This window comes from Myotis nattereri (genome assembly GCF_964212035.1).
Source record: "Myotis nattereri genome assembly, chromosome: X".
NCBI lineage: Eukaryota > Metazoa > Chordata > Mammalia > Chiroptera > Vespertilionidae > Myotis > Myotis nattereri.
In genome coordinates this window covers 52,444,069-52,460,133 of record NC_138078.1, presented here as the reverse complement: position 1 = coordinate 52,460,133, position 16,065 = coordinate 52,444,069, and the positions used below count along the sequence as shown (strand labels likewise).

The 16,065-nt window shown below is 41.6% G+C and overlaps 1 pseudogene across 1 annotated transcript; it reads right to left on the bottom strand.

The window, feature by feature from the left end:
• Positions 1-1,658: 1,658 nt before the first annotated feature.
• On the bottom strand, positions 1,659-2,585 carry LOC308511695 (rho-related GTP-binding protein RhoG-like; annotated as a pseudogene). Its single transcript has 2 exons — positions 2,487-2,585; positions 1,659-2,304 (listed from the first exon to the last, which is right to left on the bottom strand). The product of its transcript is annotated as a rho-related GTP-binding protein RhoG-like (transcript).
• Between the last annotated feature and the right edge of the window lie 13,480 nt (positions 2,586-16,065).

Here is a 16,065-nt window from a genome sequence, read left to right as displayed (position 1 = left end):
TGCCAAATGAAAGAAGCAAGTTCCAAATGGCCACATATTATTTGATTCCATTTATATGAAATCTTCAGAAAAGACAAAGTAGATAAATGGTTGCCTAGAGCTGATGGGTAAGAACAAGGATTAACTGCATGAGGGGTCTCTTTGGGGTGATGGAAATGTTCTAAAACTGGACTTTAGTGATAGTTGCAATACTCAGTATATTTACTAAAAATCATTAAATTGTACTCTTGAAATGGGTGAATTTTATGATATGTAAATTACCTCAATAAAGCAATTTCCAAAACAAAACAAGTTTTTACTCTTCCTTACTAGTGCATTTAACAGTACACCAGCACTATGTACAATTACCAGCCAGTATTAGTTAATTTTTATAGTAAACAGAGGAAGAATCTATTCCTGAGATAACTGGGAGAGGCAAAGGACATTAAACAAGATGTCTTATTTTTATGACCCCAGCCCCTGGTACAGTACCTGTAACACAGTAGGAGCTTGATAATTGTTTGCTAAGTATAGTGTAATAAATGAGAAAAATCTCCTACAGTGAACTAACTGCTCTGTCATCAGTGAAAACCAGAAAATGAAGCTAAATTCTGGAGATTAATGGGGGTGGGGGGCAGGAACTAGAGAATCAATGTTAGCAGGGCAGACAGTTCCATACACTGTCTGATGTAGAAAAATAAATACAGTTACATACAGGTACAGTTTTCAATACAACAATTATACTATCCTTTGCAAGTTGAAAAGCATATCAAAACCACTCAAAATGGGGATGGTGGTGAGGAAATGCTTTGATTTTTAGAAAACAGTAGACCCAGTAAAGTCAGAAAAGTGTATTACCATCCGTTATGAATAATGTAAAAGTGATACTAGTATGTTAGTCTTCATACAAATTCCTTTTAAGTATAAAAATTAAGATGTCAGTGTATGCTTAGGATCATCAAATCAGTCCAATACAAAACCACTCTGTCAGTCTTGTGGCTCACATCTCCATTTATTAAAGGACAGAAGTTTGCCCAAACCAAACCTAGGCTTACATTTGGGAACTTGCCAGGCAAGAAGAGCAGGAGGCACTATTAAATTAAAAGCTACTTAGCTGGCCAGTGAGTGTAACTCAGTGGTTGAGTGTCGACCTATGAACCAGGAGGTCATGGTTTGATTCCCATTCAGGGCATATGCCCGGGTTGCAGGCTTGATCCCCAGTAGTGGGTGTGTAGGAGGCAGCCAAGAATGTTTCTCATAAATGATGTTTCTGTCACTCTCCCTTCATCTCTGAAATCAATAAAAATATATATTTTTTAAAAAGCCACTTAGCCCAGCTGGTGTGGTAATGATGGAGGAAAAACAAAACAACATTTGAGTACCTGGTGAGTGAAAACGAAAACCAGAAGAAAAGCAGGAAGACTAGAGTGTTGACATCATATTTTATCTTCTATCAATACTTGATTTCTCCTTAGTTGTGGCCTGGCCAGCACAGGAAAGAACAATGGTTGGTGGTGTTTCTTCTTACCACTTTGATGGGACACACACATAATTAAACTTCCTCCAAACGGTTGAGACCAAACTGCAGAGCAGCCAAGTATGGACTCATTCCTTCAAAAACTGAGTAACCTGGAGCCTAGGGTTTTCAGGAAAAGAGATAAGTGGATCTGCTGGCATTGTTAAATGATGTCAAAAGAATCCCCCTTATTCTCCTTGGATGCAGTCCCTAAGTACCACTCCAAAAACTGTAAGAGGACACACTTCTTGGTGTTCTTTGTGGCAGGGTAAAGTACAGCCCAGACAGCTTCTGAAAATACCTCATGTACCCCATCCTGCATCAGGGAAGAATATTCCAGATACTTCACCTACTTAGCCAGGGACATGCCTTGCTGAGGAATTATGGGCCCTAGGCTCTGTTCCTTCAGCTTCTTCACTATCTCAAGGTCACTCCACAAGTCCCTCTTGGTGCCTACTAGCAGAACAGCTACATTGGGGCAATGAAGGGAGACCTCTATGTGTCATTTATGCCTCACATTGGCATAAGAGGATGGGTTGCCAATGGAAAAACAAAAGACAAAGATATTGGTCTGGAGATAGGAGAGCGTTCTCAGTTGGTCATATTCTTCTTGACCAGCTGTGTCCCAAAGGTACAGGCTGATGATTTGGCCATCCACAGGTGTCTGGGCACTATAATTGTCGAAGACAGTAGGGATATACTCTTCAGGAAAGGCATTTGTTGTGTAACTGATGAGGAGGCAGGTCTTACCTACAGCCCCATCTCCCATAACCACACATTTGGTCGTCTGCATTCTTCCCTTTGGAGTCCTATGTATAAGAGAGAAATGAAGAATATTCCCAGATGCTTGGTTAATTAAGGGAGCCTAAGGTTCCTAAATATTTGTCTCTGAGGAGAAAGAGAGGAAGTGAGACCTCCCTCCCCCCACTGCCCGTCCCCATCACACCATAGAAAAATCAGCTGGGAAAGGTGGTATAGGGCAAGTTCTTACCATGGACTCCTAGAGGACAGGCTTCAGTAGGTCCTAAAAGCCTCCTCTGAAGTTGTGTGCAATTGTATATGTATGTACCTAAGTGAAATTTTCTGGAAAGAAGATCCAAAGCTGTTATCAGACTCTTGAAAAGAGCTGTGAATCCAAAAAGATTAAAAATCATTAATATACATAGGTATTTATGCTACATTGTTGTCATAAGATCTGAATATATTGTATCAAACATGCTAAAATATTGTAAGTGCTCAATAAATGGTAACTAATTTCTTAAAAAGTATAGAAAGAAGATTCCCAAAGTTGAAACAAAAGAAACAAGGCTCTCACTTTGGGTCTGTGGCTATAGACTCAGCAAAGAAACCTCTGTTCCTGAAAAACAGCAACACTTATTACTGTAATGAAAGGTGAGCCAGTCAGAATCAGACATATAGAGAAGTGGTTAAGAATGCAAGCTCTGCCTTAGCCCGTTTTTCCCAGTGGAAAGAGCGCCGGACTCCTAGAGGACAAGTTCGAAGGGTCTCAGGTTCGATTCCAGTCAAGGGCACATACCTCAGTTACAGGCTCCTCCCCAGCCCCAGCCCTGGTGAATTGTTTCTCTCACACTGATATATCTGTCTTTTCCTCTCTTCCACTCTCTCTAAAAATCAATGGAAAAATATCCTCGGGTAAGGATTAAAAAATAAATTAATAATAAAACTTCTTTAAAGGGTTGGGAACTCTGAGAGAAGACTAGTAGTTAGAAGAGAAAGGCAGAAAGGCAAATACTCTGTTCATCACCCATATGAGAAAAGCTTATTTACTTCAGTTCCAGGATCCAGCACAATGCTGTCCCCTCCCATCACGACCACTATCCATACTCCCAAATACTGCTGTGGGCAATGAACTGCTAGGAGGGACTCAAAAAAGGGTACACACAAAGAGAAAGAATGCTAGAAGCTTACCATCCTGTGGATAAAGGCAGGACTTATAAAAAGGCAAATAACAGTACACAGTAATGTATGGCTGTGTGAGGGGGAGGGGGTTGCTATGGGGAAGCAAAGAGAAACTAATATTTGAGAGCCTGCTTTAATCATTGTGTAAAGTACTTGAACCCATCTTCTCTTATTTTAACCTTGTAGTAGCACTGTCAAGTAGACATCAGAATAGCTCAGAGATCTTTAGGATGCCTCTAGGATTGGAAACTGGGAGAGGCCAGGAGAGGCAGACACCAGCACTCCAGAAGGCTACCTTCCATGTTAGTAATTCACAGCTAACCTTGGAATTATAGTTTCTTCTAAATTTTCCCGTCTCATCTGACAAAGTATCCTTCTTCACATGTACAGTCTATACAGCAGTCAATTTTCCCCTATGTTGGACACACAATTTAGAAGACCCAATAATAGTGAAGACAAGAATGCAGCTCAAAGTACTACTGTTTGTAGCTTGTTCTTCAAGGCTCACCCTTTCAGCAGCAAGTCTCAGTTTAATCCACTTGAAATCACTCAGACCAAAATAATTCAGCAGAATACCCCCATTTTTATTTACTACTTTCTGCAACTTAGTTATTTTATAAATCGGGGGAGTTTTTTCACATTGAAGACTGATTTCTTTGGTTTAGGTGCAAAGAAGACTTCAGACGGTTGGGGCCTAAGGAAGCCCTGTGAACACTCCCCAACCGGGAGCCAGGAGGACTAACCAGCACCTGGCAACTTAACAAGAGACAATCCCAGGAACCCATCAGTAGCCACCACAAGCCCGCTGGGCATATCCATCACATCCCTCTCTCCAAGGGTGGTGGGTTCTGGGACTTCATCTGGACTCTTGAGCCTGGGACTAAGGGGTGCCCCACATCGGATTCACAAATAGAGCTGGCTCACCCTCCTCTGTTACACATACAGCCCATGCCACCCTCAGATCCCTTTCATCCAATGAATGGCTCATATACTAAGGACCCAGGGACAGGGAAATTCGAGGGAAAAAAAGCGGAGGTGGGCACCGCCTGGGGGTTCTCAGATTACCCGGCAAAAGTGCTCCTTGTCCTGCGCAGTTCAACCGCCACTGCCAGCAGAGCCTCCCAGCGCCTCTTGCCCGACCCGGCAGCAGACTCAGCGCCACATCCGGATAGCCTAGCGACCGAGTACCGTCCGGTCATCGGAGGCCTCCTGGGAAGTGGAGTCTTGGGGCCATCCTCGCCGCCTGCAAGTCACAGGATCCTAAAGGACACCTCCCGGTAATCGAGGATTACTTAGATCCTGACCCCAGGACCAGTTTCTTGGTTTGAGGGTCCCTCGGCCTCGCCTTCCCCTTGGCAAAGTGAGTTCACCCCTTCCTCCCCAAGCCCCTGTTTTTCCTCAGGATCAATATTTAACATAAAGAGGCAACCAGGGAACTGAGAAAGTGTTAGGAAAAATGGAGGCGATAAAATGAGGTAAGTGAGCTAATTAGGGTTGCTGTCTGTCACCGTATAATAGTTTGCATTTTCTAGAGTTTTCTATAAATGAAATCATACAGTACGCACTTTTAAAAGAATATATTTTTATTGATCTTTTAGAGAGAGGATGGGAGACAAAGAGAAACGGGTATCAGCTGCCTCCTGCACGCCCCCTACTGGGGATCAAACCCACAACCTGAGCATGTGCCCTGACCAGAACTGAACCTATAACCTCTGTGCATGGACGCTTAACCAATTCAGCCACAGCTGGCCAAGGCCAGTATGCACTTTTAATAACAGCTTTATTAAGATCTAATTCACATACCATACAACTCCGCCATTTAAATTGTACAATTCAGCTCAGCTGGCATGACTCAGTGGTTGAATATCGACTTATGAACCAGGAAGTCACCGTTCATTTCCTGGTCAGAGCATTTGCTGGGGTTTGTAGGCTCGATTCCTGTGGGGCGTGCAGGAGGAAGCCAGTCAATGATTCTCTCTCATCATTGATGTTTCTATCTCCCTCTCTGAAATAAAAAATATATATGTTTAAAATTAAAAAATAAATTGTACAATTCAATGGGTTTTGGTATATTATATTATTTTTTAAAACTGTGGTAAATATATATAACAAAATTTGCTATTTTAACCATTTACATGTAAAATTCAATGGCACTAAGTACACTCACAATATTGTCGAACCATCACCACTGTCTATTTCTAAAACTTTTCATCACCCCAAAAGAAATTCTGTACCCATTAAGCAATAACTTATTCACTCCTTCCCATGGCTCCTGGAAACGAATCTTTAATCTACTTTCTGCCTTGATGAATTTGACTTTTCTGGTTACTATTCATCTATTGATGGACATTTGGCTTGTTCCTAACTTTTGACTATTGTGAATAATGCTGCAATGAACCTTAGTGTACAAAAATCAGGTTTTGTTCATCTTCTCTATTGTTTTTTCTATTTCACTGATTTCCACTTTGGTCTTCATTATTTTTTCTTCTTATACTTCGTTTTACTTGCTCTTCTTCATTGTTTTGAGACCTTTCTGCTGATTTAATAATATAGCTCTTTAAGTGCTTAAAAATTACCTGCTAGGTGTGAGTTTGCTGGGGAGGGAAGGGGGCTGTAAAAAAAAAAATTACCTGCTAACTACTGCTTTAGCAGAATGTCATAAATTTGTGCTTTCATTTTCATTCATTTCAAAATATTAACTAATTACCCTTTTCACTTATTTTTTGACTCATGTGTTATCTAAAAGTGGATTATTCAGTTTTCAAGTAATTGAGGATATTCCAGAGAACTTTCTGTTTTTGTTTTTCTGATAACCCACTACTATCAGACTAGCCTACTTTCTGTTATTGATATGTAATTTCATTCCATGTTTTCAGAGAATATACATATGTTGTATGACTTGAATCCTTTTGAATTCACTGAGACTTGTTTTGTGGCCTAGAATATTTATCCTGGTAAATACTCCATGTGCACTTGAAAAGAATGTGTATTTTGCTATTACTGGGTGGAATGTTCTATAAATGTAAACCAGGTCAATTTGGTTGATAGTATTGTTCACTTCTACTATATCCTTGCTGATTTTATGCCAATTATTGGTAAGGGTATTGAAATCTCTAACAAGCATTTTGGATTTGTCTATTTCTCCGTGTAGTTTATCAGTTTTTGAGTCATGTATTTTGAAGCTCTTATATTAGGTGCACAAACATTTAGAATTATTATATTCTCCTCATTAATTCATCTCTATATCATTATATCACCTTCTTTATTTATTAGTGTAATCTTTGCTCTGAAATCTACTTTGACCAATATTTTTTCAGGTTTTTTTATTTCAATAAAAATGATTTTAAATATAATAATGTTACATGCAATAAACATTAATATTTCAAGAATAAAAGGATTTTAAGTATAATATTAGCAAACTGTACTAACATAGTATGATATCACAAAAGTTGTAGGAAATATTAAAAATCTGCAAATAATAGGTTTACTTCTATTATATTCAAGTATATATTTTTCCCCCTCTGGCTCTATTTTTGTTCATCAGTTTATGTTGTTCATTTTGTTCCACAAATGAGTAAGACCATATGATGTTTATCTTTCTCTGACTGACTTATTTCGCTTAGCATGTTGCTTTTAAAGTCTATTTTGTTGGATATGAGTATTGCTATTCCAGCTTTTTTTTTTCTTTTCATTCGCATGGAAAATGTGTTTCCATCCCTTCACTTTCATCCTGTGTGTGTCTTTTGTTTTGAGGTGGGTCTCTTGTAGACACCATATAGTTGGGTCATGTTTTTGTATCCATTCAGCTACCCTACATCTTTTGATTGGAGCATTTAATCCATTTACATTTGGGGTTATTATTGAGAGGTACTTATTTATAGCCATTTTAATTCTGTATGGCTAGGTTTCTCTCTCTGTTTCTTCTTCTCAGCAATCCCTTACAGCAATCCCTTTAGCATTTCTTATAATGCTGGCTTGGTGGTGATGAACTCCTTTAGCCTTTTTTTGTTGAGGAGGCTCTTTATTTGACTGACTATTTTGAATGATAGCCTTGCTGGATATAGTAATCTTGGTCTCAGATCCTGGCTTACCATTACCTTGAGTACTTCATGCCATTCCCTTCTGGCCTGTAGAGTGTCTGATGAGAAATCAGGTGTCAGCCTTATGGGAACTCCATTGTAGGTAACAGTTTTCTTTTCTCTTGCTGCCTTTAAGATTCTCTCTCTGTCTTTAATTTTTGGCATTGATGTGTCTGGGTGAGAGTTTGTTTGGGTTCTTCTTGTTTGGGATTCTTTGTGCCTCCTGAACTTGTGTGACTTTTTCCTTTACCAGGTTAGGGAAGTTTTCTACCATTATTTCTTCAAACACGTTCTCTATTCCTTTCTCCCTTTCTGCCTCTTCTGGCACATCTACTATTCGAATATTGTTGCATTTCACATTGTCCCACAGCTCCCTTAAGCTGTCCTGTTTTTTAATTGTTTTTTCTTTTTGGTTCTCTAATTGAGTGATATTTTCAACCTTGTCTTCTAATTCACTAATTCAATCCTCAGCTTCCCCTAATCTGCTGTATGTTCCTTCCAATGTGTTCTTTATTTGTGTTATGTCATTCTTTATCTTGGACTGCTCTTTTTTCATAGTTACTATATCTTTTTCATACTGTTGAGCATTTTAACATTATTACTCTGAACTCTGTTTCAGATAATTTTCATATCTCTGCTTCATTTATCTCTTCTTCTGGAGAATTCGATAGTTCTTTCACTTAGGGGTTGTTTCTTTGTTTCCTCATTTTGGTTGTCTGTTTGCGTTTGTGACTACGTTTTAGGTAGATCCTCCATACCTCTCAATCTCTAGTGCAGGAACAGTGTTAAAGGCTGTTTCTGGCTAATTGGATCAGACAATGACTCAAAGCCTCCAGAGACCACCTCTGTCTACAAACTAATAGGATTCTGCCTTGAATTGCCCCCAGGCAATCATCCTCAGGTGTGGTGAGAGGTTTTCAACAAGGTAGGGCAGTTGCTACTGCCTGGAGGCTAATTGTTACTTTTAATCTCTTAAATTGCCTCAGGGCAAGGTGTTTTCCAATAGGGTGTGTCAACTGTCTTCCCCCCCAGGCAAGGCAGATGTCTATGTGGGAAAGATGTCCTCCACTGTGTGAGGGAATGACTCAGCCCAGGAAACTTGGGGTGTCTGCCTTCTGAGCTCTATCCCTCGAGTCCCCCATCCTGGGTTCTGCTCTCACAGCTCCAGTCCACTTCACCCTCCCTCTGCCAGAGCACAAGGTGGGTGGCTCCACAGAGAATTTTTGTGCATTGACCCTTTAAGAGGGTGCCCAAACTTTCAGCTGCCACTCCCTGGCAGACAGCACCCCACTGCTTTTCACAGCTAGATGTTATGTGGGTACACTCCTCAGTTTGGTGCTCTCTACTGGGGAGCCCAGCTTTGGGATTAGATCATAGAGTTCTCAGTGGCACCTTCCCCCACCCCCCATCCCACAGCTGAGATATCTCTCTGGGACTTCCGTTGCCGTCTGTGGGAGCCCAGCCAGCCCTTTCTTGGCTCCGCCCCTCCTACCAGTCTCTATGCCAGCGGTTCTCAACCTGTGGGTCGAGACTCCTTTGGGGATTGAATGACCCTTTCACAGGGGTCACCTAAGACCATCAGAAAACACATATATAATTACATATTGTTTTTGTGATTAATCACTATGCTTTAATTATGTTCAATTTGTAACAACGAAAATGCCAGGAGCTGGTCCATCCTTGCTGTTTCAAGGGACCTGGAATATATGGCATACTGTTCTTAATATTTTTGCTCACCTTCTTGGCACTATGTGTTTTAACCAAGGTCACCTCTCTGAGAAAGGTTGTTTCCCCAGGTAGGGATTTTCCCCTGAAGTTAGGGAGGGAATAAAAACCCCTTAACTAAGTGCCAGGCGGGTAATTAATCACTTTAACTATGAACAATCATGCTTAAGCTACATAATCTTTACTCCCTGGAATGGAGATAAGAAATGCCCTAACCTTTGGAATAGAGATTGATAGGATTGGAATCAACTGGTATAAATACAGATGTAACAAGACAACAGGACACAGAACCTAGACACAGAACCTAGAGACAGAAGAACTTCGCTGGAGAGAACATGGCAAAAGATCCTGGACAGAAACTGGAGACAGAACCTAGCGAGAGAACATGGCAAAAGATCCTGGACAGAAACTGGAGACAGAACCTAGCAAGAGAACATGGCAAAAGATCCTGGACAGAAACTGGCCTCAGAACCTAGAGACAGAACCTAGCGAGAGAACATGGCAAAAGATCCTGGACTGAACCTGACTACAGAAATTGGCAAGAGAACCTGACTAGAACCTGGTGACTGAACCTGGCTGGAGATCCTGGCTGGAAAACCTAGCAAGAGAACATGGACACAGAACCTGCCTGGAGATCCTGACCAGAACTTGGCTAGAGATCCTGGCTAGGCTGCTGATCAACTGAACGCTGTCTCCGTGTCATTCCTTCTTCACCGACTCCGTCCACACCTTTGGGGACCCCTGGACCTGCTGGGGCTGTACCCCAGCAGAAAATACATCCTGTGTATCAGATATTTACATTACAATTCATAACAGTAGCAAAATTACAGTTATGAAGTAGCAACGAAAATAATTTTATGGTTGGGGGTCACCACAACCTGAGGAACTGTATTAAAGGGTTGCAGCATTAGGAAGGTTGAGAACCACTGCATGCAGTCTCCACCTTCGGTCCTTGGGTATCAGGGTTCTCTTCTGTGAGTTTTCCATTGATTATGCAGGAAGCCTTTCTGTATTTCAGTTGTAATTCCAGCTTGTTCCTGGGAACATGTCCGTGCAGCATCCTGCTACTGTGCCACCATTTTAAATCTCTTTGACCAATATTAATATTGTTATGCCCAGATTTCAAGATCCCCAAAAGCCCACCAGGGAGCCAGCTGAGTCCAATGCAAAAGCAAAGAGTCTTTATTCGAGCTAGCTCGAGCTCCCCATCCACCACACTCAATGACACAATGGCAAGCCAAGGTGCAGAGAGGGAGAACTCTGTGTGGAGAGGGGTTTTATAGGGGGTTGGAGTAAGGGGAGGAGAAAGGACTGTGGGCCCTGCCAATTGGCCAGGCGCAAGTCGGTGTCTTGTTACACAGGATGTGGTAAGATGGAGGGCATAGCCCTTACCCTGGGGCAAGATGGAGGGCCTAGCCCTTACCCTGGGGCAAGCTGGAGGGCGTAGTCCTCACCCTTTCAAATACAGCCCCTCCAACTTTCTGTTGACTAGCGTTATGATACATCCTTTTTTTTTTTTTAACATACTTTTACTTTTAACCTATTTGTGTCTTTGTAGGTAAAGAGCCTTTCTTGTAGGCAGCGTATATTAGGGTCCTGCTTTTTTATTCAATCTGATCATCTCTACCCTGTAATTGAGGTATTAAGACCACCTACATTTAGCATGATTGCTGATATGATTATGTTAGAGTGTCACTTTATTATTTGTTTTCTATTTGTCCCATCTCTTCTTTGTTCTCTTTTTCTGCCTTCTTTTGGATTAACCAATATTATTTTTATTCCAGTTTATCTCCTTTGTTGACTTATTAGCTATACCTCTTTGTTTTGTCGTTTTAGTAGTTGCTTAAAGGTTTATTTTATACCCATAACTTCTCATAGTCTGCCGTCAAGTGTAATGATACCACTCCATGAAGAGTATAAGAACCTTATGTTAATATACTTCCATTTCTCTCTTCCTGGACTCTATGCTATTGTCATGCATTTTACTTTTTTTTTTTTTTAATATATTTTATTGATTTTTTACAGAGAGGAAGGGAGAGAGATAGAGAGTTAGAAACATCGATGAGAGAGAAACATCGATCAGCTGCCTCCTGCACATCTCCTACTGGGGATATGCCCGCAACCCAGGTACATGCCCTTGACCGGAATCGAACCTGGGACCTCTCAGTCCGCAGGCCGACGCTCTATCCACTGAGCCAAACCGGTTTCGGCTGTCATGCATTTTACTTTTACTATACAATACATTGTTATTATCTTTGTTTAAACAGTTAATTTTTAATAGACTTTATTTTTCAGAATTTTAGGTTCACAGCAAAATTGAGCAGAAAATACAGAGAATTCCCATATATCCCCTGCCCACCCCCCCTTCACAGTCTCCCCCTCTATCTCAACAGCCCACACCACCAGAGTGGCATATTTATTACAATTGATTAACCTAAATTGACAAATCATTATCATCCAAAATCCATAGTTTACTTTAGGATTCACTCTTGGTGTTGTACATTCTATGAGTTTTAACAAATATATTCACCATTAGTATCATACAGAATAGTTTCACTGCTCTAAAAATCCTGTGTTGCCTGGCCAGTGTAGCTCAGAGGTTGAGCCTTGACCTATGAACCATGAAGTCATGTTGATTCCTGGTCAGGGCACATGTCTGGGTTGCAGGTTCCATCCCCAGTAGGGGGCGTGCAGGAGGCAGCCAATCAATGATTCTCTCTCATCAATGATGTTTCTATCTCTCCCTCTCCCTTCTTCTCTGAAATCAATAAAAATATATTTTAAAAAATAAAAATCCTCTGTGGTCTGCCTATTCATCCCTCCCCCCACACCCTGAGCAGCCACTGATCTTTTTACTATCTCCATAGTTTTGCCTTTTTAGAATTTTATATAATTGAAATCATACAATATGTAGTCTTTTCAGATTGACTTCTTTCATTTAATAATATACATTTGAGGTTCTTCCATGTATTTCCTTTTTTTATTGTTGACAGTATTACAGATATCTCCCATTTCCCCCCCTTTAGCCCCCTCTTCCCAGCCCCTACCCACCCACCTCCAGGTCTTCTTCACAACCCTATTGTCCTTGTCTGTGAGCTATGCATATAAGTATATAAGTTCTCTGGTTTATCTCTCCTCGACCCTCCGTGCCCCCCACCATGTCTTTTCATGGCTTGATAATTCATTCTTCCTTTTTTAAAAAAAAAAAACTCTTACCCGACGATATGTTTTCATTGATTTTTAAAGAGAGGGGAAAGGAGAGGGAGGAGGGGGGGGGAGGGAAGGGAAGGGAAGGGAAGGGAAGGGAAGGGAAACAAACATAGATCGGTTGCCTCCAGCATGTGCTCCAAATGGGGATCGAAACCACTACCTGGATTAAGTGCCCTAACCAGGAATCAAACCTGCAACCTTTCAGTGTACAGATGACACTCCAACCAACGGAGCCACCCAGCCAGGGCTCTTCTCTTCTTCTTCTTCTTTTTTTTTTTTTTTTTAAATATATTTTTATTGATTTTTTACAGAGAGGAAGGGAGAGAGATAGAGAGTTAGAAACATCGATGAGAGAGAAACATCGATCAGCTGCCTCCTGCACATCTCCCACTGGGGATGTGCCCGCAACCCAGGTACATGCCCTTGACCGGAATCGAACCTGGGACCTTTCAGTCCGCAGGCCGACGCTCTATCCACTGAGCCAAACCGGTTTTGGCCTTTTTTTTTTTAATGGAGTTTATTTTTAGAGCAGTTTTAGGTTTACAGCAAAATTGAATTAAAAATACAGAGAATTCCCATCTATTCCCTAACCCTTCACATGCATACTGCCCCCAGGACCAACATTCACCAGAGTGGCAGTTGATGAACTTACAATGATACATCACAGCTTACATTAGGGTTCATTCTTGGTGTTGTACATTCTATGAATTTTGCCAAATATATAATGACATGTATCCACTATTATAATGGCATACAGAATAGTTTCACTGTCCTAAAAACCTTTTGTGGTCTGCCTATTTATCCCCCTCTTCCCTCTAATCCCTGGCAACCACTGGTTTTTTTTACTGTCTCTGAAACAAACCAGTAAGCCAGGACAAGTGAAATAGGGAAACTGAGATAAATAGCTAAACAAAATGACAGAGCAATTTACAGCAGATACAAAAGGTCACCTCCCTAGAAATAACATCTAGCTATCAGTTGTATTTTAGCTCCAGGCTCAGAAAAGCAGCAAAACCAAGTGGGCGACACCAGGACCAGCTGCAATGACTAATGAAACCCTGCCCTGACCCTAACCAATCAGTGGAGATCATGACCCTGAAGGAGCATACCTAGAAAACTGATGAATATTCTGTTGAAACCCTCCCCTGAGATCTCCCCTAAGATTTCCACCTGCAAGAAAGAGATAAAGCCTCAAGAAAAAGGATCCAGTGGGTGCTCTCCCTCTGGGGAGCAGCCCCTGCCATTCCTTTTCTCCTCTTCTTCCCCCACAGGTATGCATCTTCTACCAGTGGTTCTCAACCTTCTGGCCCTTTAAATACAGTTCCTCATGTTGTGACCCAACCATAAAATTATTTTTGTTGCTACTTCATAACTGTAATGTTGCTACTGTTATGAATCGTAATGTAAATATCTGATATGCAGGATGGTCTTAGGCGACCCCTGTGAAAGGGTCGTTCGACCGCCAAAGGGGTCTCGACCCACAGGTTGAGAACCGTTGTAAACCCTAAAGGACCCCATGAGGCTTGCAATCAGAGGAGCAATGGGCAACAGCCCCTTGTCTCAGGCTAATCCCTGAACCTGAAACCAAGGCCCCCTTTTCTCTGACTTCCCAGAGAGCTAGGGCAGCCTAGCCTATCTGGATTCTCCTGTTGCTTCTTCTATGCTAAGCCCTTTCTTGTTTTACTGTCCCCGGCTTTAATAAATGTTCCCTCATAGGCTGGGCTCATGTTATGAAATTATCAGCTAGCCCTAGGCCAGTGATGGCAAACCTATGACACGCGCATCAGAGGTGGCACGCGAACTCATTTTTTTTTGTTGATTTTTCTTTGTTAAATGGCATTTAAATATGTAAAATAAATATCAAAAATATGTCTTTGTTTTACTATGGTTGCAAATATCAAAAAATTTCTATATGTGATATGGCACCAGAGTTAAGTTAGGGTTTTTCAAAATGCTGACACTCTAAGCTCAAAGGTTCGCCATCACTGCCCTAGGCAGACCCACTCAGGGCCAGGTCCCCATTCCAGTAACCTTTCCACAGTTTGCTTTTTTAAGAATGTCATCTGATATGTAGTCTTTTCAGATTGATTTCTTTCACTTAGTAATATGAATTTGATGTTTCTCTATGTCTTTTCATGGCTTAATAGCTCATTTCTTTTTTTTTAAAATATATTTTATTGATTTTTTACAGAGAGAAAGGGAGAGAGATAGAGCGTCAGAAACATCGATGAGAGAGAAACATCGATCAGCTGCCTCCTGCACATCTCCCACTGGGGATATGCCCGCAACCCAGGTACATGCCCTTGACCGGAATCGAACCCGGGACCCCTCAGTCCGCAGGCCGACGCTCTATCCACTGAGCCAAACCGGTCTCGGCATTTCTTTTTTAGCACTGACTAATATTTCATTGTTTGGGTGTACCACAGTTTATTTATCCGTTCACCTACTGAAGGATAGCTTAGTTGCTTCCAAGTTGGGGCAGTTATGAATAAAGCACTATAAACATTCAAGCACAGACTTTTATGTGAACATAAAGTTCTCAACTCTTTGGGTAAATACCAAGGAGTGTGATTGTTGGACTATATAGTCAATCACCAGCTGGGCTTAATTATCTTTTTAAAACAAGCTTCATTGCCTTGGCTGGTGTGGCTCAGTTGGTTGGGTGTCATCCCATGCACCAAGAGGTCACCAGTCAGGGTACATGTCCAGGTTGTGGGCTCGATCCCTGTTAGGGGGAGGGGTGTGGGGCATGGGGGAGGCAGCCAATCGATGTTTCTCTCTCCCTTCCTCTCTCTCTCTATGCCGGAAGCCAGTCCATCCTTGCTGCTTGACACAGTCGCTGCAGGGAAGAAACATCTGCACAGCATATGTTTCAAGGGACCTGGCGTATATGGCATACTGTTCTTAATATGTTTGCTCACCTTCTTGGCGCTATGTGTTTTAACCAAGGTCACCTCTCCGAGAAAGGTTGTTTCCCAGGTAGGGATTTTTCCCTGAAGTTAGGGAGGGAATAAAATCCCTTAACTAAATGCCAGGCGGGTAGATAATCACTTAAACTATGAACAATCACTCTTAAACTACATAATCTTTACTCCCTGGAATTTGGAATAGAAATTGATAGGATTAAAATCAACTGGTATAAATACAGATGTAACAAGACAATAAAAGACAGAACTTGCCGAAACCGGTTTGGCTCAGTGGATAGAGCGTCGGCCTTCAGACTGAAAGGTCCCGGGTTTGATTCCGGTCAAGGGCATGTACCTGGGTTGTGGGCACTTCCCCAGTGGGGGATGTGCAGGAGGCAGCTGATCGATGTTTCTAACTCTCTATCTCTCTCTCTTCCTCTCTGTAAAAAATCAATAAAATATATTGAAAAAAAAAAAAAAAAGAACTTGGCTGGAGATCCTGGCTAGAGAACCTGGCTATGATGATCACCTGAACGCTGCCTCCGAGTCCTTCCTTCTTCGCCGACTCCATCCATACCTTTGGGAACCCCTGGACCTGCTGGGGCTGGACCCCAACATCTCTAAAATCAAAAACATATTTTGAAAAAAACAGCTTTGCCCAGTTGACCTGTGAACCAGGAGGTCGTGGTTCAATTCCTGGTCAGGGCACATGCACAGGTTGCAGGCTCCA